The sequence below is a fragment of the Lissotriton helveticus genome, chromosome 8 (genome assembly GCF_964261635.1).
Source record: "Lissotriton helveticus chromosome 8, aLisHel1.1, whole genome shotgun sequence".
NCBI lineage: Eukaryota > Metazoa > Chordata > Amphibia > Caudata > Salamandridae > Lissotriton > Lissotriton helveticus.
In genome coordinates this window covers 1,103,657,450-1,103,682,830 of record NC_136069.1, presented here as the reverse complement: position 1 = coordinate 1,103,682,830, position 25,381 = coordinate 1,103,657,450, and positions in this window count along the sequence as shown.

The window sequence follows — 25,381 nt, the reverse complement described above, 5'->3', positions numbered from 1 at the left end:
GGGTTATTTTAGAAGTGTACCCCTTACCCTGACTAGAGGCTAGGGTCCCTATTTGTCAAAAGTACCTACCTGTGCCAACTAGAGACCACCAAATCTAACATTGGTGGTCAGCTGTGAGGATCCTGGACTTGCATTTGTGACTTATGTACAGTGATTGGTGAACACTACTAGTGAGTGCAGACCAAAATGTGACCACATACTTTTTGGTAGATTTCTTTTCCTAGGATTTTCTATTTTTGATAACTGCCAAGTTCAACCAACATGAGTAAAGCAACATCCATGGCATCTGTTGATTTAGATTTGGAGGACATAGAGAGATGTAGGATGCATGACATGGAGCTGGCCAAGCTCAAGTGGAGTGTACAACTTGAGTTAGAGAATAGGAAATTGGCCCTAGAGGAAAAGAGAATGCAAATGGAGCATGAGTTGACGATGAGGGTGCTTGATTTAGAGCTCAAGAGGTTTGAGCCCATGAGGGTCTCAGCCCAGCAACAAGAAATGTGTGTAGCTCAGAGATTGAGCTTTGCTGAGTTGGAGGTGGAATCCAGCTCAGATGGTGGCAGCAAAATTGAATTTTCTAGTGCCGAGGGAGTAGTACACACACCCAGAGATGTGGCACCTGACTTGGAGGGGGTTAACATACACCAGGAGGTTCAAGGACATGATGTAGCTCCAGTAGTGCGCAGTGTCCCTGAGGAGAAGGGGGTAACTGGCGCAGGGGTTCATGGTCCTAGTGGTGGGAGGGTCACTCTACTGACTCTAGATGAGAGGTGCAGGGAGAGGGTTTCCCCCAAGGTTGAAGTCCTGGTATGTGAGTGTGAAGACCACCCAGAAGAGTGTGGGGTGAATGACAGAGACAGTCAGATACTGTCTTGCCAATCTCAGGAGAGTGGTGTGGAGTATGTGTGCGAGGCACTGGATGGTGAGGTGAAGGATAGTTTGGTTAACCCTTGTAGGGGGCTGTGTGATCCAATTGTGGGAGAGCATATTGTAAGTCCCTATTTTCCAGAGCTATGCCAACACCTGTTGGAGAGTGAGTTCTCTGACCCCAGGGGGCACACATTGGAGGCAGACCTTTTGGTGGATTCCAGAGGGTCTGAAGAGGCATTGGGGACTGAGTCTGTGGGGAGTGGCTCAGGTATCGTCCAACCCAGAGTATTAGAAGTGGTGCAGAGTAGCCCAGCTAGGTCCTGTTGTAGTGGGAGGGGTGTAGGGGCTCATGTCCTGTCTCGGTGGAGAAGGAGTGAGTGTGGGGCTGCGTGTCCCAAGGTTCCCGAAACCCAGTCTCAGAGCCTGGATGGTTCTTTAAGGGAACACCAGGTGGGGAGCCTAGGCTGTCCTGATGGGCCGCCCATTGAGGCAGATCCCCTATTGTCTGGTGAGCTGGGAGTGTCTGTAATCAAACCTCCATCAGTTCTGGTGTCTGGCTGTGCCGCTCCAGTTTAGAGGGTACAGAGGTCCAGACTGAGGGGTGAGAGGGGGAAAGAGACCCCAGTGGAGGAACCAGTGGGTCAGGGGCCAGCAGGAAGGGCTGCGTCACCAGTGAATGACCATGGTGACACCACTTCTGTCCTGGGGGTTCTTCGCACACTGTCAGAGGGACATGAGTTGGGAGATCTGCGCCAGGCAGACTGTCACATGACACAGATGTTATGTGTCACCCTCGGGGAGGGTATATGCACTCCCCAGGAAGTCCTGGTTTGCCAGGCAAGTGTTCAACCGTAGGGGTTGGTCCTTGGGTTGGGAAGCCAGGTTCAGGTGTTGTCTGACCTGGAGGAAGGGGCAACTGTAATCAGTGTCCTGACCGAGGTAGCTTCTAAGGGTACCACTACAGTTGGGAAGGTGCAGTGCTCTGGAAGGGGGTGCAAAGGGAGGGAGTCCTCGCCTCTGACCCCAGTTCAATTAGAGGGGTCATACCCTAGGTTGGAAGGCCAGGTTCAGGGTGTCACCCCTGACCTGGTAGCCCAGTTGCAGGATAGAACCCCTGAACTGGTGGGTGAATTGTGCAGGACACCTGCTACAGGCACCCTGGCAATTCTGAAAGGGGGTACTGCTCCAGGTGGGACGGTACAGACCCCCAAGTAGGAGAACTGGGAGTGGAAGAGGCCACCCCAGTCTCTGGTCCATCCACCGGGTACAGGCCTAGGGCTGGTGGGTCAGTGCCGGATGTCATACCTGACCTGTCAGGAGGGAAAGCGGACAAAGGGTGCCTAGCACATGGGGCTACTGCCCCCGCTCTCTGGCTCTCTGACGCCACAGAGGTTTGAGAGCCCTGAGAGGCATAAGGCCTGGGTCTCATCCCTGACTACGGTCAGTGGCCACTGTGACTTGCTGTCTGTCTGTTGAGACACACCTGTGAGCAAGTTAAGGTTAGATGCTGCTCAGGTGGTGTCCACAGGTGAAGAGAAGGGTTCCCCATGGATTGGCTTGGTGGACCCTGAGAGTACTGACAGAGGAATTGAAATGGGTTCAGATTGGCGTAGAACTGAAATATGCCCCTGCTGTTGAGGACCTGGTCCATGTTCTATAGCCCAAAGCAGGGAAGCCCATCAAGGTAGTGATTGGTCTACCCTGCATTTTGGCTGGAAGGGGGTTGCGTTGGACTTGGCCCTTTTTGCAGGGTCATCCTTGAAATTTTTGCCTTTCTCCTGGATTTTGTCTGACCTGTTATTGTTGGTTTTATGACTCTGGGGACTGCTGATCATTGCTAAAGTGCATATGCTCTCCCTATTGTAATTTGCTGTATGAATTAGCGATTCCATGATTGGCTGATTTGGTTTACTTGTCAGACCCTAGTACAGTGCACCTAGGGTGCCCAGGGCTTCTAAATCCAAATGCTGCTGGTGAGCTTGCAGCACTAGTTATGCCACCCACAGAAGCAGCCTTGTAAAGTGTGTCTAAGGCCTGCAATTGCAGAGCCTGTGGGCAGTCTGGTACTGGTCAGGGATATTACCCTGGTGTCTGGTCAATTGGTGTTAACAACAAACTCTTGTTGTTAAGAAACCCCTCACCCACCTACCTGGTTTACTAGTACACGAAATCCCGCTCCGCTGTAGACAGGCATTGCAGCACATCTGTATGGCACTCGGGGATCCAGCTGGGCCCCGATGATGAAGCATGCCACCTACCAGGTAGGTGGGTGAGGGGTTTCTCCATAATCCTAACTGACTCCGAGAACATGGTAGAAATTCAAGTTTAGTATGCCTGAACTCAGAATGATGAAACACATCTTTTAGAGAAGTTAGTTTTAACATTCTGTGTTTGAAAATACCACTTTTAGAAAGTACGTATTTTCTTGTCTAACTATCCAAACCTGCCTCTGTTAGGTTGTGTATTCCTTGTTTGAGTGACAGGGTTGGGGGATTCCAGGAGGCAGAAGGAGTCAGCCCAGTGGTGAATAGAGAGCTCTGCATCTAGATGGGATGGAGGGGTTGCACCTGGGACCTGAATAGGACTGTGTCCACCCCCCACAGTGCTGGCTCCACCCCCGGTGGCACATCTGATACCTCTGCCCTGCACTGTGAAAGAAGAGAAGGAATCATGTCAACAAAGTGCTCCAGGGCTGTGCTTTCCCTTCACAATGCTGGCTCCACCTCCTGTGGGGCGTCTGATGTTTCTGCCCTGTACTGTGAAAAGAAAGAAGGAGTCTTGTCAACAGCGTGCTCCAGAACTTGTTTGGATTGGGCAAAGGCCCCTCTGCCCTCAGAGGACAAAGGATTTTGGGGTATATATATTGGGACCCTGATCCCAAGAAATTAGATCACTTTTGGACTACAAGAAGAAACCTTTGCTGAGGAGAGGAACCTGAAGAAACTGAGGAGAGGCTATCCCTAAGCTAAAGTGCTGCTTGGGGGATCGGCCTGCAGTAGTTTGCCTGTCTGCCAAAGGAAGGAGAAAGGTACTTTGTGTACTTTATTTTCAACTTGTGAAGGATCTCCAAGGGCTTGGAACAGAGCTTTCCTCCTGCTGAAGTCTCAGGGACAACAGACTTCAAACCCCAGCTTCCCAGAGTTCTTTGGAAGTGCCTGCTACTGTTTGGGGACTTCTGAGGGACTGCGTGCCACAAGGAGCTGGAAGCGCGATTCAATGAAGAAGAAGTGTGTCGCCATCGCTGCTGCTGCCGTCGCGTCGTGAATGTCGGCACTGTAGCTGTCGTATTGCACCGCATCAGGAGAAGTATCTAGCAACGAAGCAGAAGCATTTCGCTGTTGCTGCCATTGAATCTTGGATGTTGCCTCTGTAGCTGTCATATTGCACCGCATCAAAAAAATGCACCTCGCATCCACGGAGAAGCGCGTCGCCATCAGAGCTGCTGCCGTCGCATCTTGGATGTTGCCGGTGTAGTTGTCGCATTGTGCAGAAGCCTCTCGCAGCATGGGAGAAGAGTGCTGCAGCCGAGGCTGTTGCCGTCGCATCGCTGAACAATGGTGTCGCCGCTGCAGCTGACGTATCTAACTGAGACTTCTCTCAACCTTGGAGAAGAGTGCCGCATCTGGAAGATCTTCATTTCTTTATTTGTTTGCACTGGAACTTTGCCGCATTTCCATCGCTGCAACATTACTTGTTGTGGAAGCGCAACACATCGTAAGGTAGATTGACGCAAAGTGTTTTCATCTTAAGAACTGAACTGAACTAAGCTAAAACTACCATCTTAAGTATAGTATTGTGGATTTTTGTTGTTTTTGGTATTGTGTTAAGTCTAGATAAAGAATGCTTGTTTTTAATATACAACTGTGTGGTGTACATCTGTAGTGTTGTCACTGGGTTACTGTACGTGGTCACAAATGCTTTACACAGTGCCTCTGAGATAAGCCTGTCTGCTCGTGCCAAGCTACCAAGGGTGTGAGCAGAGGTTATTTTAGGAGTGTACCCCCTTACCCTGACTAGAGGCATGGGTCCCTATCTGTCACAAGCACTTACCTGTGCCAACTAGAGACCCCCAAATCTAACAAGAACCATTTGTAGTGGAAAGTTTGAAGACGCAATCTTGAAGGGCAGAAATTAGACTGCCATCATCCTGAGGCTTGGTGCTGCCTCTTCTTGTAAATCTTGAGGCATGTGCCATTTTAGAGTGAGTGCTGTTCTATTCTGTCCCCTCACGTCTGACAATAGAGAGCAAATAACAGCCTATTGCAGGGATGAGGGTAAGTAAACGAATTTTCAGTGGCAGAAAAAATGAAATATCACAAAATGGAGTGACTATTCGATCTTAGTCTCTGTTTTCTTTTCCAGAATTCCTTATGGCAGCATTATGAACCAGTTCTACCGTTAAGAACCTGAGAGTCTATACTGTCCATCAACTCTCTTTAGTTCCCAAAATTAGGACAGAAGTGAAAGGTTTGGTCCAGACTGGCCAGAAATCTTCTATTCTAGGGCTCAGTGAAAAGGGCTGCATTTACGAGGGTTGTTATTTTTTTTTTTTATGCATTATGACATGGTCCTTCATGTCAAGATAACTGCTGGACAGATTTACATGTTCCAGATGGCTCAAGACCAAGCTATGTGATTGTTTTACAAGAGCGAAGAATCCATGTTATGTTGTGCTCCGTAGAATTAAGGGTACTATGTATGGCACATAGAGCTTTTTATTACAAAGGTGTTTTGTATCTAAAAAGTAATTAGAAGATACTGCCCCTCAAGACATTTGAGATTTTCAGCGCAAATGAGACCTATCTCTCTGAGATACTGTAAAAGTTATTCCAGTGGAGCCTTCTTTACCATCTTCATGATTTCCCTATGTTACACATTGCATTCGGATACCTAGGCAACTGAGAAAATGTTAAAACCAGCCATTTCAAGAAAATGTATAGCTAATGATAAGTTTCTGATCTACCTGGTGATGCTGTTCATTGTGCAGTGGCCAGCACTCTACATACATACACATTCTCCATAATAGGACACCAGAATGTTAATCTATATTTGTAATAGGGCATGCTCACGTTTCTCTTTTGTGTTCTTCTCCTCTGCAGGTTTCCCCTTTCCATTGCTATTCTACTTATTTGTGTTTTCTCCTAATAATATTCTACCTCATGTGGCCTCATTTTACTCTCTCCTTCACGTCTTCCATGTCCTATGATTCTACCCTCCCTTTCTCTGTCTTTTAACTTACTTCTCTCCTCTGCCCTTTCATCAATGTTGTTTTTTTCATCTCTTCTCTACTGGGCTGTCTGTCTTTTCCCCTTCCATATTACTTGTCTCGGTGTCACCTGTTTTCTTCTCTCACCTCTCCCTCTCTTTCTAGTGTCTCTTTATCATCACTGCTACCTTTCCATATCATTTGTTCTTGATTACATATATGTCTCTTTATTACCCCTTTCACCCTTCTCCCCACTCTTGCTCAGCTATCTCTCTCTCACATAATTATCATTTAATTACCTCTTTTCTACTTCTTCTCCATACCTGTCACTTTATATCACGCATGTCCCTTTATCAACTAGCTATTTTCCCCCACCCCTTCTCTTCTCTTTCTAACTTGTCTCTGTATCACCATGCTCTCTCCTATCTCACCACTCTCTCTGTCTCTCTCTCAGTTCTTTCTCATCTGTATCTCTCTCTTGATTTACCTCGCTCTCTCTCCGCAATGTCTCTTTGACATCTGTCTCTTTATCATGTCCACCATCAGTTCTCCCATCTTTCTCTCTCTCTGCAGCATCATTCTCACCTGTCTGTTGCTTAATTGCCTCTTTTAGCTTGTCCCATTCTCAGCTCTCTCTCTCTCTAACTTGTATGTCTCTTCCTCATTGCTCTCTTTTGTGATTATTTATGCTCTCTCAAAGCTATTGCTTTCTTGGCTGTCTCTTTATAACCTTCTCATCTGCCACCATATTTACCTCTCTGGGATGTCTTTCACCTCTTTTTATCTCTCTCAAATGCCTGTCTCCTCCCTATCTCGATTTATCTCTTCTACTCTGCAGTCCTATTTTCAATTCTCTCTCTTACTCACCCAGTCTATCTTGATCACCTGTCTTCCCTGCCCAGCCCTTCTCCCTCTCCCAAGCTCTGCGTGCCCTTTAAGTTGTCCCTTTCCCATATGCCTCGATATCTTTATCACCTCTCTCACACGAATCTCTCCTTACATATCTCTCAGCTGTGTTTAACTTATCTTCCTCCCAGCAACTGTCTCTCTCTTTCTCAACTGTCTTTCTTTCTTACTGTTCTAGCGCTATCACTTCTCTCTCCTTCTATCTGAACTCTCTCTCTTACTGGTCTGTTATCTCTCTCACATTCACATATGCCTCCTCAACCCTGTTTTCCTCAGTTGTCCTTTATAAAATGGCAGTCCCTTCACCAACCCCAATCTCACTCACTCTCATTCTCTCTCTCGCAATTTTTTTTTTCTCACAGTCTCTATTGTACCTTTTTAATGCACATCCCCTCTAACGCTCAACATTGTGTTTCACCTGTCTATCACTCACACACCTGTCTCTTCTGTCTCTCTACCCTGTCCCTTTCTCACCTTCCTGCTTCTTTATCACCTCTCTACTCTCATTCTCTTGCAACTGTCTCTCGCCTGTTTCTGACTCACACCTGTCTCTTCTCATATCTACCTTTTTCTCACCTCTGCGACGTCTCCAACTCTCTTTGTAATCTGTTCTTTATTACCTAACACTAATTCTCGCAGTTCTATCTTTCTCCTTCTCACCTCTGTCTTTTAAGTGTCTATTTCTCATTTGTCTTTCTCTTTCCCTGTGTCGTCTTTCAACTCTCTCACCTTGGGCTGTGCAGGTGTTTAAAGAGACATAAAGGCGCGTTTTACCGAGGGCCTTCTCTGCCAATGATTGATTGTGCAAGTTCATTATGAGTGACTTTCACTGCGCTGGGCATCCCATCCCATGCAGCAGGATTCAGCTGCTGTGTTGCTTACTGCCGCCTTTGCAAGAAGCCTTCGGAAGCGGATGGGACCCCCCCTTCAGAGTAAGGGTACGTGCGGGCCACCCTGCACTGCGGGGGCTATGGTGACGTGTTACGCCCCTGCCCTTGATGCTCAAGAATCTCACCCATTCTAGATCCTCAGTTTAAATCTGGTAGAGGGTGGCGAGTTGTTTGAAAAGACAGCAAATGTTACCCCGGTTCAGGATGTCGTGCTGGCCCGTGCGGTGAAATCTCAGGGTTAGTACCACCTCATGAACGATTGCTGGAAGACCCGAAGTTTGGGGAGCTTTTCCCCTTCCTAGGGCGTGCTCTACAGTGGTTGATCCAGGGCTTGTGATTCCTGGCATGCTTGTGACAGGTCCCACTTGAGAACTGTTTCTCCTGCCTTGATTGCTCCTTGTTCCGGGTTGATGCATGGGGCTTAGTCAGAGTGCATTAGAGGCACCCGGCTGCAGCGGTGTTGTTGCTGTCCCTGGCTGGAAAGTTTTTACGACGGGTGCTGGGCTAACCATTGTTTCGCTGTCTACGAGCTGGCCTGAGCTTGGTGGCGGCTTTTGGCCCTTTGTGGTGGTGTTGCCTGATAAGGTTAGCTGCTTTTGCTGGTCTCCAGGAGGCGGGGCAGTGGCAAGGTCCTTCTTGCCCCAATTTTTGGCTATGAAGATTGTATAGAGCTGGCTGGCTTTAGCATTCCCTTGTGGGGGAGGGTCATCAATCTTCCATAGCTGTAATTGTCTCCCTCTTAACTTTATTTTATTTGAGTTTCTTTAGCTTCTTTTTTGCTTTCCTTGATAGAGTGGTTTCTGTAATGCCTGTTTTATTGTGAGTATGTTCTTGCGGGTCAATTGCCAGAACGCCGCTGCCCCTGTTTCCCCCGGTGTTGGGACTTTGTTTGCCTTAGACTTCTTTGGATCTAAGGGCAGAATTCTCGATCCCGTGTTCCACTGTTCGGCCTGGTCTGGCTGCTGCCATTGTCTTCGGGCCAGATAGTGCTCCTTCTATCTGTCCTTCTAACTGTCTTGCCGACTTAGGATGACCGTTCACCGTGACCCTATCTATCATATTACTCATCGTTGGTATCTCCCTGCTTCCTTTGACTATCTCTACTATATCCGCTAGCACCTCAGGCAGATACACCGATTTTTCCATGAGGATTGAGAAGTAACAGGAGCATTCCCCATGGTTAGAGACCAGGTACTGGATGATCCTAATTTTCAGGTCTTCCACCCTAGAACTTATGTTGACTAGGCGGCCAGCAATCAATTGCAGAAGATCTATTTGTACTTCCATCTTAGATGACTGCCACAGTAGGGATCTATTGGTAGCGCTGTTTATTGCAGTCGTAGATCATTTCTGCCAATAAGGGTCAAAGCTGTCATGATGGTCTGTTTTTGTGTTTGAGATCCATGGAGGCGCTGGTAGCCCCAGCCCCAGAAGAATAGGGGTTAGTTCTAAGGTTCTTTCGATCTTTTGTTCTAGATTTTGGAGGAACAATGCTGTGAGCTCCCCTGCCACTGGGGACTCTGGGCGCAGATCAGTTGGATACTCCCATGGGCATGTTGGCCTTAATGAGGGTGCAGTGAGCTCCGCCTTCTGGAGATCTGAGCCATGGTCACTGGACTGGTGAATTTGCGCCCTTGTTACAGTAAAATGACCCTCTTTGGTCAGGGCTATTGCATTTTCCTTGCCCATTGTGGAGCCGTGCCCCTTATCTGTGAGTAGGGAAGGGGATTGGTCCATAGGTAATCCATTGGACTGAACTGAGTCATGTTGCACACAAACTGAGTCGACCATTCTCTGCTCATTACTGGTCTCCACGCGGGGTGAGCCTCCCTTAGGTGAGAGAATGTTGGTGGAAGCCTGTCCGCTCAGCTTGCCAGGACTGCTCACTAAAGCGGTGCGCAGATCGTAGCCCTGGGATGGTATATCCTGGTCTGTGTGGGCTTGCCCGTCCTTGGTGCTGCCCTTGCTAGGGGTGCAGTTTTTCTTGAAGAAGTGTCTGATCGACCCCCTTTACTTTGCATCTTGTGGTATTTTGTGGGGGATTTCTGTTAGTGATTTGCTCCTAGTGATCCTTTTGGTGGAGGTGTGGGTATTTGCATTCTCATCAGGGGTCTTATACAGTCGTCCCTTTCTTTTGGGGCCCATTTGCTAAGTGAAACGCTTAGCAGGGCTTAGTGAGACTTGACTGATCTCCTAGGAGGCTAGGTGTGGTAGGTAATGATTTGTTGCAGCAGGTTCTCGGTTTGCAGAACTAGCCAAAAATTTCAAAATAGCTAGGATTTGTGATTTGGAAGAGTGATGGCGGGGCAATTATGGGGTTGCGCCCCCAAATCATATCAGCTTGGTTTGTAGGTTGGTAGGTTGTTGGTGGATTGTTGAATGGTTTACTTCTTTGATGCCTTATCTGCTGTGTCTGCTGGTGTCAGCTACTCGCCTTTACACCACGCCACCACGTTCCAATTATTGTCTTCTAATGTGTAGTTACTTTGCTTGGTGGTTCAGGTTTTACAGGATGTGCAGTGTAGCAAAGTTATGGTAAAGTTGTGACAAAATTGGACAGTTGAAGAGAGGCGTGGTTGCACTTTTCCCTGGGGTGGTCTCCTGTTGAGTGTCAGGGTCAGGGGAGCAAAGGAGCAGGTGGAAGGGAGGCAAGCGGGGAACGCAGGGAAGGTCACAAGCTGTGCCCAATCTAATCGGGCCACCCGTGAAACCGCCGAGGGCACACACTTGCTGCATGCGCCCGCTGATGGCGGTTGCGCTTGCCGGTTACCTCTGTGCTGCACTGTGGTAGTGCCTTTCTGAGAGGCTCACCTGTTCTCTGCGGTGGCCACAATACTCCACAAAATAGACAACGCTGCAGCCGGCCGCCGGGGGTTGGGATGGCAGGAAGCATGCTCTGCCTCACACTTGGCCGCACTTAGCACTTAGCGCCCTGGAGACCTGCGGCCCGTGGCTCACCGGAATGAAATAAAATTGCCCCCCCACTGTGTAGGTATCAGCCGGGGGTTAACCGGGAGCTGAGACGCAGTTCAGAGCAGTCTTGGCGGTCTCTGCGCCCTTCTTGTGTCCTCCTCTATATCCTCCTCAATATTTCCTATTGTGGCTTGTGCTACGAGCTGCAACGCAAGCCACAATAGGAAATATGTACTTCCTAAACATGCCTGCACCGTGTGGCAGGCACCATGCGGTGCCTGGTGCAGTGCCTGGTATACAATGCAGCAATGTTTATGGGGGCACCACAGGTGCCCCCAGAGCCCATACAGAGGCCCATGGGGTACAAGGGTCCTGCTATGGGCCCCCAAAGTCTGCTTTTCAATGGCAGTTGGACTGCCATAGACAGGCATATGGAAAGGGACATTGTAATCCCTGTGACGGAACTGCAGGGATCACTGTCCATCCGTCGATCCGACTGGTGCCTTGAGCCTGTCAGAAAGCATTGGATGGTACCTCCACCTGCTGCCTCTGACCGCACGCATTGTAATGCAGCAGTCGGAACGCAGCAGCATATGTCAGGAGGACAGCCACCAACGAGCCGTTGGATGGCCTTCCGCCCGATATCGAAATAAACCCCTATTTTTTATATTTGTAGGTGAATACAGTGAAATATTTCTGCATTTGTTTGATATGTACTTCTTTCTGTAGTTTTGTGTATTGTTTTGTGGCTCAAATCATAAGAAATTGCTTAGGTCAGGGTCTCAGCTTTCCAGTAATGACTCAGGGGGATTCTTAGGTTCCAGTAATGATTCTGTGCGGGTTACCGGATTCAAGTAATGATTTAGCCTACAATACGCTTTTTAAATTCAAACATCAATAGGCATAACACTGAAATCTCAACAGAACTTTGTCTGTATCTTTACATAGTTATTCTGAAAACATAAAGGATTAAGCTGCATAAACCCTGCATTGAGTTTAAGATGGAGTTATGAACCATCTTTCGTGAAAAACTACGAACACTGAAAAGGGGTAAACAAATATTGCAGTCGGGGATATACATATAATTAGGGGCAGAGCTTTTGTGGACATCATATGCTGGTTTTCATCCTGAACATCATTCATAAAAAAGATCAAAAATTAAGAAGGAAAATAAAATGTCAATATTGTTTAAATTTTTCCTATTATGAACCTGATACTACATACACAACTTATATATTAGTATCATAATTATTATGCAACCTTCTACGTTAATTTTGCTACAGACCTTTATCTAAATGTATAGTTTGTTTTCTAAAGTGTGCAACCTTTGTAAACGTTTCTAAAAAAAAACTTCAGATTTTGCAGGAACAGTTTACAAGGTGGACAGCCCTTGCTGTCTTTAAAAATTGTCTTAAAAAATTGCTAGTTTTATGTACTTTGCAAAGCATTTCTACCAACATTTAAATTTAGCACACCTTTCATTTTTTGTGCTTTTAAAAAGATAACTAGTGAGTAGTTATACTGAGTGTTAGAAGGTGGTTCTGACACTATGGGTTGCCTGGATTTTTGGCTTTTTGAGCACCTAATTGTTGAGCTTTTACTGTGGGGGAGCCTCATAAGTTGGGACTCACCCACAGTGAACTCAGGATGTAAGAGACTGCATGAGGATTTTACTGGTGTCCCCCTGGCTTGACCAGCCCACTACACAGCCGCTGGTGTAAGGGACCCTGGGCTGGTTACATGCAGACACATGTGTACATGCGTGTGCACACGTGTAGGGGCAGCGCAGGGAAGATTCCTCGCGTGTGCAGTCCAGGAACAGCTACAAGGTGAAGGGTTTGGCAGGAATTGTGCAGAATTGGGTGGTGACATGGAAAAGGCTTTATACACTGGGAAGGAACATGCCAGGGAAAGTCAGAGTGTTTTACTGTTTTATACTTCATTATTCCCCTATGGGGATGTGGAGCCCATGTGCTAGATTAACTTTCATAAGGCCTACAGATTCCAGACACGCACTAAAGTCCCCTGTAGCGGATGTGAAAAGGAGTATTCTGCAGAGTCCAAAGTCATATTTGTAATGCTTTTGGGTCATCCAGAAATGTGACATTTCTCTGAGTCAGTCATAACCAGGGCCAGGCTGTGGGCTGAACTCAGCTGGATGGATTGATAACCTTTATTCCACAAGCCAAGGCCTCCTCTCCATGAAGAGAAGGTGGGAGGGGCTACAGGCTCATCCATCAGCAGCTATCACTGGGTGCCAGGCACCAGGCTGCACCAAGGAGGGAAAGCAGCATGGGGGGAAGGTTTTTTTTTCCAGAGACCATGTGGCAATAGACCCTCGATGACCCTGGATGACGCCATCTTGAACAAACCCAGAGGAGTGACAAGAAGGAGGGAGCAGGGGCAGGTAAGTGATGTGTCGCTGTTTCTTAGGACCAACAAAGACTTCTTGCCAGCCCCCTACTCAACTTTTAAAAAGTGCTTGCACAGGAAGAAAAGCTGTCTCTGGGGTGTGGTCTGCTGAGGCGGAAGGTGCTGGAGCCTGGCAATGGGCAGTTGGGAGGAGGAACCCGCTTACTGCCCCCAGGGCCCTAGCAGCACCAGAAGAAGAGCCTAGGACAGGTGTGCAGAAGCAGGTGCCTCTGCACAGGGAGAAGAGAGGCCCAGGAGGAGAGCCAGGTGAAAGGCTGGCACAGGGAGCCAGTGAAGACCGCTTCCTGCAGTATGCACCCTCTTGGAAGCCAGGAGGGCAAATGAGCGGGATCCCAGATGCTGGGGGCACCACCAGGAGCCAGAAGACGCAAAAAATGGGGCAGATCAGAACCACAGGGGCTGAAATATGGCACCCGGAAGATAGGCGACCTTTGACCCCTAAGAAGTACAACGACGAAGCACTTGGGGCCCTGCTGCCGGACTTAGAGATGCCCCCGGGGTGGGTAAGGTCCCGGGGCATGCCCCAGGAGGAAGCAAAGTCCTGGGATGCCATCGCCCCCCCCCCGTGAAGTTTCCTAGGAAGTGGGCCAGGAGCCCACCTTGGCCCCCGGTGATGTGGGAGGAGGGGAGCGCTGTGAGAAAGGGAGCCCGGGACCCATGTGGTTCTCCATCCAGAAGGCCTTGCAGGTCCGGGCCCCGCAGAACGAGGTGTAAGGGGCCCGGGTGGGACCGAGCCCCATGGACAGAGGTGGAAGGGCCCCAGAAAATTGGCAGATCGGTCGAGGGTGGGCTCCCCGGGACGAATCACTCACCTGGGGTTCCGGATGGGACCGGCTCCCCCCGAGGCCCAGGAAGGCAGGGAAGCGCCAGCACCACCAGAGTGGCTCTCCCCGGCACAGCGGGAGAGTCGCTCATATAATATTCACGAAAAGGAGCCTGAAGCGCCCCATAATACCTTGCAAGGCATGGGAAATTCATCGTTTTGGTGCCTGCTGGCCCCCCCAGAACAAGGGGGGTCAAGCTCAATTGTGAAAAGGTGCTGGGGGAGCTACTGGAGAAGCGCAGTCTCCCCCCCAGCATGAAGAGACGTCCCTCCCTAAGTTTCCTGGGGAGTTAAAAGGAATAACCCCTCAAAGGCTCATGCAGCATTTAACACCTTCTGGGCTTGAACTTTTGTTCTACAGCTGGGAGTGTATTGTGAAGTGCATCATGGAGTGAAGGGCTGAGTTGGGGATGTCTGGAGAAGAGCATCCCCTGGAGGTGAAGAGGTGTAACTGCACCGAAATGCATTTACTAATGGGTATTTCTTTTAGAGGGACTGAAGTTCATGTGTTTAATGTGAAGTACAGGATAAAAGTGATGTAATAAGTAAAGAGGGGTTATGTTGTCAGATATTCCTGCTAGGGTGTTTGGTTCTATTTGCGTACTCCTGTCATATCATCTGTGAAGCCTTTAGGGGCTGTAATTGCAATGCATTCTAATGATACACAAAGGTGATGAGTACCCTCTTTCCAAAGTGATGCTTAAACATGTATTCTTGCTGCTGCGCTTAGGTGAGGAACCCAGACTGCTAGCCCTTAAGATGTAGAGGTCCATACTTCATGGTCAGTAGGAAATGTGCAGTCCAGGTTGTGTTTCACCAAGACAGTGTTACCTAATTTAAATGCTTGTTGAGATACTGGGGGGGGGGGGGGGGTCGCCACTGGGATGTTGTCAGTGCGCATGGCCCTCGATCCAGGTTATGTTCAACTAACTGCATTGGGGGCAAGATGGTGTGCATACATGGGAGTGGTGGTACTAGACCCCATCCCCCTGTGGGAGGGCTGGAGATGTTATGCAATGTCACTAAGTAATTCCAACAGCTTATGTATATTTGTAAATTGGTGCATATTATTGAGCAGTGTGTGTGTTAAATAAATGTACTCTTACTTTTATGAAGCAAAGTACAGTTTGGACAATTAATTATTGAGTGTTATTTCTGCGCACCTGCAAATGGCGATTACTAGCCCACACAACCTCCCTTGAAGCCTCAGACTGCTCTGCAACGCTACCCTCTGAGAGTCAGGCGATACAATTGGGTGTTTGGTTTCCAGTGAAGGACAAATGTAGTCATGTTGTTTGTGCAGGCCTCACACATGCTGCCTCGTTTTCCAACACTGAGCATCTGCATTTAAGGTAATACTCTACTTTTTGCTTTCGAGGTTATACTCAGGTTTTTGTTTGATTGCTTCACATTAATAGGAATCCTATTTTACAAAGCTATAAAAGAAAACCACAACCAATGTCACCTTTATCCTGGAATATAATTCAGCTTGGACATCATGCATTTATTGGAATAAAAATTACTTAGATGTTTGTTCGGGGAGTGGTAACTGGAGTGAAAGGACACAACAGAAATACATGATGCAGAAACGCCAATACTCAAGGAAGAATGAGTGTAGCATAGTGTAGGTGACGGCTAATGGTGTAGGTGATGGTTAATGTGAAATGGCTGACAATGGAAGACAAATGACTCTAAGGAACATTTAATTTTGCCTCATAATAAATAAGTCTCCCACATCTACCCTTATTTTTAGAAATCGTCTTCTACAGAATCTAAGGGCAACATGCATCTGCAAGCGCACAAACACAATCAAGCCCGGCTCGAACTTGATAAACACAGGCAGACAGACTGTGTGCCCCATTATCAGAAAGTGCAGTCTTTTGCACAGGAAATGTATGTCAATGTGAGCGCACATGAATGAGAGCAGAGAAACAGGAAGTGGCACGTCCTGTTGCAGCTCTGTGTCTGTGTGCAGACCTCTCTAACTCTTGAAACGTTCACAACTGCCCTTATGACGCTGGGTACAGTGTGCAATTGCACACAAAAAAAAAAGTTCATGATCATGTGCCAAGGTGCCCTTGTTCACACCTAGGGTTGCCACCTGGCTGGTGTGTTCTAGAGATCTCTTAAAAATCCATTACTGATAAGTAAAGTAAACAAAGACATACAGGCCATGTTAAAAATTAATATAGGTCCTTGCAGAATCTAAAACAAGAATAAATGGCCTCTATTTCTCATTGGTATTTCTCTCTTCGCCTACGGTGGTAGCTATACTACACTATTAGTGTTCGTACATGGGCACCTTGTGTCGCTCTTTGGGAAACTGCACTACTTCAGGTCACTTGTTTAATCTATGATCACTTTGACACCTGCCATCGCTTCCACTTTATTACCGAACTGTGCTATTATTTAGGGTTTTCATCTTAAAATGTAAGAACATAATGGTTTATAAAGGAAACAGGACGTGAAGTCTATTTTACTTTAAAATACTCTATTTAATTTGGGTAAAATTAAGAGATTAGTTTCAGTCAGAAAGTTAGATTGAGGGTTAATATTAGATTTTTGATTAGATTTAAGGTTAGAACTAGGATTAGGATGTGGGCTATAGATAGGCGTTGGACTTGGCCCTTCTGGCAGGTTCACCCCTGAACTTTTTGCCTTTTAATGTTACCTCAGTATAGTGATTTCTGGTCTGTGCGCACTTTAGCACTGTGGCGCAGTGTGAAGTGCGTGCGCTCTCTGAGTGCGTGTGTGAGATTGGCCTGCCCTCCCATAGGAATGCATGGGGGATAAGTGTGTCCATGGTAGTTCCTGATGTGTGGGGAGTGCAGGGTCGAGTTTGGTACGAGCCGACTCGTGTGATTAAATGTTGCGCGATGATATGTGCGGCTTTAATGTGTCTAGTGTGGAAGTGCCACTTCTAGAAGTTTGCCTGCCTGTGCAGTAAAAATGATTTGACTGTCTGGCTTGTGATTGGCTGGAGCTGGCTGGTGTGCCTGGCTCCAGAAGTCAGGATGGGTCTGCCCCGGTGGTGAATGGGGAGATCTGCATGTTGATGGCAGGGAGGGGCTGCACCTGGGACCTGAATAGGGCTGGACTTTCCCTCCACAATGCTGGCTCCACCCCCTGTGGTACGACTGATGACCCTAGCCTGTCCTGTGAATAGGGAGAGGGGTTGAGTAAAACAAAGTGCTCCAGAACCAGCTGCGTCTGGTTTTCCCCCACCCTGCACCCTAGAGACAAAGGGATCCTGTGTATAAAAAGAGGCTGTGACCTCATGTTAAATGTTCTTGTGTCCTGATACTTGAATCTACCAGGGGTGTGCTGCTGCTGGGGCCCAGGGGAAGGCTTGCCTCCCTGGGCCCAGCCCAGCCCCTGGATTGCTGATGGACTTGGTTGCTGGGGGCCCTTTTCTTTCTTTAGGGGTCCTCCCTTGGGGGCTTGCTGGTCGCTGTGCCCACTGGTGCCTGGGAAGCGCTTTTTTGTCTAATCTGCCCTCTTGCTGAGGGAGCCTACCCCTCATAGCTGCCTTTATGAATGGCAGTGCGGGTGCCCACCCCGCTTATTTTGATATTAGCAGGTGCCTACCCTGCATTATGCCAGATTATCATTATTTTTAATAAAGGGTGCCACCCCTTTTTATAGGCGCCTTAACAGGTGGCCACCCCGTTTCTACGTTTATTTTGTACCTCGAGGGTGCCTACCCCTCTCTGTGCCCCAAAAATCACCACCGTGGCCCTCGCGCTGAATACAGGAAGTCAGGCACCGTAGTGCCTGATGCGGGGCGGGACTTCCGGTTTGGAAGGGAAGTCCTGCCCGCTGCCGCGCTCTGATTGGAGGAGCTGCCCAGGAGCCGAGTACTCGCCTCCCACAGTTCGGGGGTCCCATGAGTTCAGGAGAGCCCCGGGGCCGCCAACAGGGAAACAGCCCGAGTGTTGCGGGGCTCCCGTGTTTTGGAGGGAGCCCCGGAAGTGAAGTCCCGCACCCCTTGTGCTGCGCCGAGAAGAGAAGCTGCCGAGGAGATAAACGCTGGCACCTGCCGGTGCTGGGCTCCCATGGCTGAGGGAGAGCCCCGCAGGCGCCAGCCAGTGGTAGCAGAAGGCGGAGGGGGCTCGAGGCACATTGCCGGGGCCTGCCCCCACCGCGAGTGAAGAGGAGCCCCCCTAGCAGCCCTGTGGGTGTTGAAGGGCTGAGGGGGGGGAAGCTCCTTGCATGTGTTGGTGCCCGGGTACTGCGCCTTGAAAGTGGGTGCATTTAGGGCAGTCCCGGAGGAAGTGGGCCGTCCCAACATTTACCGAGCCCAGGCTGGGCTCCAACGATGGCCCATATTTGTTTAAAGTCCCTGTGAGGGGCTTGGGGTCTCATTTGTCCCGCAGGGCCCCGTGGGCCTTCCCTGCTTCTGGCCCCATTCCTCCTGGAGCCTAGATGGCTCCCACGTGCGCTATAATTATGTAAAGGACCCTGTTCTTGCCCACAGTCTGTGCCTCATGATTTCTAGAGCCTAGAGGGCTCCACCGTTTTTGCACCTGATTTGTTGCAGAGCCCCGTCTGGCTCCGACAGTTGGCACATCTTTACTCCTAAGGGCCAGTGAGGGCCCCTGTCGCAATTTGCTTCCCAGCTGCCCAGCAAGTAGTGGGCAGCTGCTCCGTTTAGGTTTTCCGTCCTAGGGACATGTCTTTGGACTCAGGAGTGAGTCGCACTCCTTCGCCCCTACTTTGGCCTTCCACAGCTGCGCAGCACTTATTGCCAGCTGCAGCGTTTAGGGCTGTTCTTGTCCTCAGCTGCCCAGCAAGTAGTGGGCAGCTGCTATGTTTAGGTTTTGGCTCAGTGGCGCAACCTGGACCCTAATGTAATTTATGTTCTATGCTGATTTATGTGCTGATGCTTTTGGGTGTTAGGAATTGTACTGTGTGTAGTATGTTTTGCGCACCCTGTCTTGATGCCTCTAGATATGTTTTTTGCTTAGGAGGTTGTTTTATATAGTATAGGTTATGCTAGTGAGTTCATGGTTCCCTGCGTGATATATGCCTAAGGTGTTTAGGATTGCGTAGGGTGTACTTACCTTTTGCCAGTGGTTACCGGTTGTGTGCTACATTTGCTATTTTGGGCTGCAATTATTCTATGTTCTAAGTGCTATTCCTACAAAGTGCTATTTCTACAAAGTGCTAGTTCTACCAAGTGCTTATTCCTGACAGTGGTCCATGTGGCCCTGTCCTGTGTATATAATCCCCTGTAAATTCCGCCCATGCCAGTGGCACAGTCTAAATTGTGTATTTCTTATCTATTGTGTTTGGTATAATAAAAAGGCTATTTTTATATATTACCTTGTGTGGAGTTCCTTTTGTGGGGTGCCTGGGATGTTGTTGCTGGTGGGTGCGTGCGCAAATGCTTTACACATTGCCTCCTCGATAAGCCTGACTGCTCGTGCCAAGCTACCAAGGGTGTGAGCAGGGGTTATCTTTGGCGGGTGACTTCCTTGCCCTGACTAGAGTGGTGGTTTCTGCCTGGCTTTGGCGCAAGCCTTAGCCAACCAGAAATCGCCATTTCTAACATTGGTGATCAGCGGTGGGAAATGGACTTGTGTTCGTGCAGTACCACAACGACAACTGGCTCCACTACAAAACTCTGCATTTTAGTCACATGGAAGGGGATTATTGTTTCTAAGTTTGTTCCAAATGTAATTTCTTTGGAAATGTGTTTCTCGTGCACTGTGAGTTAGGTGTCACTAGCTCGGGAGGGCAGAACATCCCCTAAGTGCAGTGTGAGTTTTCGGGGTTCCCCAGGAAGGGTGGGATCCAGTGGTAAGCAAAAGTGTGTCCAGTGCATGTGTTCCCATTTCCCGTTCCTGGAGTAATGGTACCTGTGTCACGTGGTGGTCAGGTTGAGAAATCAGGGGCGGTAGAAACTGTCTTACCAGTCTTGAGAGGGGTTTGGGGATGAATATGTGATGCGCTGGATGAATGTGAACGTCCCATTCCCCGTTCCCAGAGTAATGGTACCTGTGTCACGTGTGGTCAGGTTGAGAAATCAGGGGCAGTAGAAACTGCCTTACCAGTCTGAGGGGTGGTGTGTGTGGATGAATGATGTGTTGTGCTGAATAATTGGTATGAGTTCTCTGAGATAAGGAACTTGCTGAATGATTTGGAGTGATTCCAAAAGGAGTGGCTGAGGTGTCTTCCAGCCCAGCATGGTGGAAGAGGTTCAGAGTAGCACAGCTAGGTCCCGGTGTAGGGGCTCATGCCCTGTCTCAGAGGAGAAGGAGTTGGTGGGACTGCGTGTCTCCAGGTGCCCGAAACCCAGTCTCAGGGCCTGGATTGTTTCTTAAGGGAACATCAGGTCGGGGGCCTGGGCCGTACTAATAGGCCATTTGTGGAGGATCTCCAGAGTGTGTGGAGAACGTGGAACATCTGTAAGCAGGGTTCCAGTAGTTCTGGTGTCTGGCAGTACCGCTCCAGTTGGGAGGGTGCAAAAGTCCAGATGGAGGGGTGCGAGGGGGAGACCCCCCAGTGGAAGAACCAGTGGGTCAGGGGCCAGCTGGAAGAGCTGTGTAGCTGGGGAGTGACCATGGCGAAGCCACTTCTGTCCTGAGTAACAGGCAGACTTGCTACATGACACATTAGTTATGTGTCACCCTCAAGGAAGTCCTGGTGCACCAGGCATCTGACCAAAGGGTACGTCCCTCGGTTGGGGAGCCAGTAGCCGGTGGTTCCGGATCTGGACATAAGGGCAAGTGTAAGTAGTGTCCTGAAGTTACAAGAAGAAACTTCTGCCCGAAGAGAAGGAACCGGGTAAGCTGTATGGAGGAGTACTGTCCCTGACCTGGGGGATTGGCCTGCAGTGGTTGCCTTGCTGCTGAAGGAGAGGAGAAAGTCTTAGACTTTATTTTCAACTTGTAGACGTCCTGGTGCGCCATGCATTTAACCAAAGGGTAGCGTCCCTAGGATGGGGAGCCAGGTTCAGGTGTTTGCCTGTCCTGGACGGCAGGGCAACTGCAGCCAGTGTCCAGGCCGGTTTGTCTTCTAGGGGTACCACTCCAGTTGGGAGGGTGCAGAACTCTGGGAGGGGGTACAGAGGGAGTCTGACCCCTGTGCATCCGGTGAATTTGGATCCCAGGTGGTAGACCAGTTAAGGGAGCTGTGACCTATCCGTCATGACCACCCTGGTGTCCTGTAGGCACCGCACTGAGAAACGTCTGCCACGAGCAATGCAGCCTCTACGTTCGCCGACTCCGCCTCGACACTGTCCGCGAGCCGTAGCCTGCACCACGATTGGCAGGGCACCGCAATGTGCAACGCCTCGCTACACCATCTTGTGCTGGTCTGACCGCGGTCACTGCTGCTGAGGGAGTGAGGACCCGAACTGGTGGGAGAGTTGTGTTCTGGAGGGTGCTTCTCCTGGGAGAGTGCGCAACCCCAGAAGTAGAGGTAGGGTGGGGCATTCTTGCCCGTGACCTCTGGTCAGCCTGAGGGTGCGGACCCTAGGTTGAAGGATCAGTGGTAGTTTGGAACTACACTGAGAAAGGGAGTGGAGAATGGCTATTGTATTACCACCCCCCACTCTGTGGATGGGCAAGGACCAGTGGTATCTGGGTGGCCTAGGGCCTGGCCCTAGCCGTGGACAACTAAGGAGTACCAATGGGGTAGCCTAGTTGTGCCTGGATTTTTTTTTTTTTATGTGTGCTTGTTTAGTGGAACAACGTGGCATAGAACCGGAGGGTGTCCCTGCAGTGCGGGCCCGCGTCCGTGTATTATGGCCCAAAGAAGGGAAGTCCATCACAGTGGTGATTGGTCTGTCCTGCGTTTTGGCTGGAAGGTGGTTGTGTTGGACTTGGGTCTTCTGGCAGGTTCACCCCTGAACTTTTTGCCTTTTATTGTTACCTCAGTATAGTGATTTGTGGTCTTTGCGCACTTTAGCACTGTCGCGCAGTGTAAAGTGCGTGCGCTCTCTGAGTGCGTGTGTGAGATTGGCCTGCACTCCCATGGGAATGCATGGGGGATATGTGTGTCCATGGTAGTTCCTGATGTGTGGGGAGTGCAGGGTCGAGTTTGGTATGTGCGGACTCGTGTGATTAAATCCTGCCCGATGATGTGTGCGGCTTTAATGGGTCTAGTGTGGAAGTGCCACTTCTAGAAGTTTGCCTGCCTGTGCAGTAAAAGTGAATTGACTGTCTGGCTTGTGATTGGCTGGAGCTGGCTGGTGTGCCTGGCTCCAGAAGTCAGGATAGGTCTGCCCGGTGGTGAATGGGGAGATCTGCATGTTGATGACAGGGAGGGGCTGCACCTGGGACTTGAATAGGGCTGGGCTTTCCCTCCACAATGCTGGCTCCTCCCCCTGTGGTGCGACTGATGACCCAAGCCTGTCCTGTGAATAGGGAGAGGGACTGAGCAAAACAAAGTGCTCCAGAATCAGCTGCGTCTGGTTTTCCCCCACCCTGCACCCTAGAGACAAAGGGATCCTGTGTATAAAAAGAGGCTGTGACCTCATGTTAAATGTTCTTGTGTCCTGATACTTGAATCTACCAGGGGCGTGCAGCTGCTGGGGCCCAGGGGAACGCTTGCTGGTGAAGAGGTGTAACTGCACCGAAATGCATTTACTAATGGGTATTTCTTTTAGAGGGACTGAAGTTCATGTGTTTAATGTGAAGTACAGGATAAAAGTGATGTAATAAGTAAAGAGGGGTTATGTTGTCAGATATTCCTGCTAGGGTGTTTGGTTCTATTTGCGTAATCCTGTCATATCATCTGTGAAGCCTTTAGGGGCTGTAATTGCAATGCATTCTAATGATACACAAAGGTGATGAGTACCCTCTTTCCAAAGTGATGCTTAAACATGTATTCTTGCTGCTGCGCTTAGGTGAGGAACCCAGACTGCTAGCCCTTAAGATGTAGAGGTCCATACTTCATGGTCAGTAGGAAATGTGCAGTCCAGGTTGTGTTTCACCAAGACAGTGTTACCTAATTTAAATGCTTGTTGAGATACTGGGGGGGGGGGGTCGCCACTGGGATGTTGTCAGTGCGCATGACCCTCGATCCAGGTTATGTTCAACAAACTGCATTGGGGGCAAGATGGTGTGCATACATGGGAGTGGTGGTACTAGACCCCACCCCCCTGTGGGAGGGCTGGAGATGTTATGCAATGTCACTAAGTAATTCCAACAGCTTATGTATATTTGTAAATTGGTGCATATTATTGAGCAGTGTGTGTGTTAAATAAATGTACTCTTACTTTTATGAAGCAAAGTACAGTTTGGACAATTAATTATTGAGTGTTATTTCTGCGCACCTGCAAATGGCGATTACTAGCCCACACAACCTCCCTTGAAGCCTCAGACTGCTCTGCAACGCTACCCTCTGAGAGTCAGGCGATACAATTGGGTGTTTGGTTTCCAGTGAAGGACAAATGTAGTCATGTTGTTTGTGCAGGCCTCACACATGCTGCCTCGTTTTCCAACACTGAGCATCTGCATTTAAGGTAATACTCTACTTTTTGCTTTCGAGGTTATACTCAGGTTTTTGTTTGATTGCTTCACATTAATAGGAATCCTATTTTACAAAGCTATAAAAGAAAACCACAACCAATGTCACCTTTATCCTGGAATATAATTCAGCTTGGACATCATGCATTTATTGGAATAAAAATTACTTAGATGTTTGTTCGGGGAGTGGTAACTGGAGTGAAAGGACACAACAGAAATACATGATGCAGAAACGCCAATACTCAAGGAAGAATGAGTGTAGCATAGTGTAGGTGACGGCTAATGGTGTAGGTGATGGTTAATGTGAAATGGCTGACAATGGAAGACAAATGACTCTAAGGAACATTTAATTTTGCCTCATAATAAATAAGTCTCCCACATCTACCCTTATTTTTAGAAATCGTCTTCTACAGAATCTAAGGGCAACATGCATCTGCAAGCGCACAAACACAATCAAGCCCGGCTCGAACTTGATAAACACAGGCAGACAGACTGTGTGCCCCATTATCAGAAAGTGCAGTCTTTTGCACAGGAAATGTATGTCAATGTGAGCGCACATGAATGAGAGCAGAGAAACAGGAAGTGGCACGTCCTGTTGCAGCTCTGTGTCTGTGTGCAGACCTCTCTAACTCTTGAAAAGTTCACAACTGCCCTTATGACGCTGGGTACAGTGTGCAATTGCACACCAAAAAAAAAGTTCATGATCATGTGCCAAGGTGCCCTTGTTCACACCTAGGGTTGCCACCTGGCTGGTGTGTTCTAGAGATCTCTTAAAAATCCATTACTGATAAGTAAAGTAAACAAAGACATACAGGCCATGTTAAAAATTAATATAGGTCCTTGCAGAATCTAAAACAAGAATAAATGGCCTCTATTTCTCATTGGTATTTCTCTCTTCGCCTACGGTGGTAGCTATACTACACTATTAGTGTTCGTACATGGGCACCTTGTGTCGCTCTTTGGGAAACTGCACTACTTCAGGTCACTTGTTTAATCTATGATCACTTTGACACCTGCCATCGCTTCCACTTTATTACCGAACTGTGCTATTATTTAGGGTTTTCATCTTAAAATGTAAGAACATAATGGTTTATAAAGGAAACAGGACGTGAAGTCTATTTTACTTTAAAATACTCTATTTAATTTGGGTAAAATTAAGAGATTAGTTTCAGTCAGAAAGTTAGATTGAGGGTTAATATTAGATTTTTGATTAGATTTAAGGTTAGAACTAGGATTAGGATGTGGGCTATAGATAGGCGTTGGACTTGGCCCTTCTGGCAGGTTCACCCCTGAACTTTTTGCCTTTTAATGTTACCTCAGTATAGTGATTTCTGGTCTGTGCGCACTTTAGCACTGTGGCGCAGTGTAAAGTGCGTGCGCTCTCTGAGTGCGTGTGTGAGATTGGCCTGCCCTCCCATAGGAATGCATGGGGGATAAGTGTGTCCATGGTAGTTCCTGATGTGTGGGGAGTGCAGGGTCGAGTTTGGTACGAGCCGACTCGTGTGATTAAATGTTGCGCGATGATATGTGCGGCTTTAATGTGTCTAGTGTGGAAGTGCCACTTCTAGAAGTTTGCCTGCCTGTGCAGTAAAAATGATTTGACTGTCTGGCTTGTGATTGGCTGGAGCTGGCTGGTGTGCCTGGCTCCAGAAGTCAGGATGGGTCTGCCCCGGTGGTGAATGGGGAGATCTGCATGTTGATGGCAGGGAGGGGCTGCACCTGGGACCTGAATAGGGCTGGACTTTGCCTCCACAATGCTGGCTCCACCCCCTGTGGTACGACTGATGACCCTAGCCTGTCCTGTGAATAGGGAGAGGGGTTGAGTAAAACAAAGTGCTCCAGAACCAGCTGCGTCTGGTTTTCC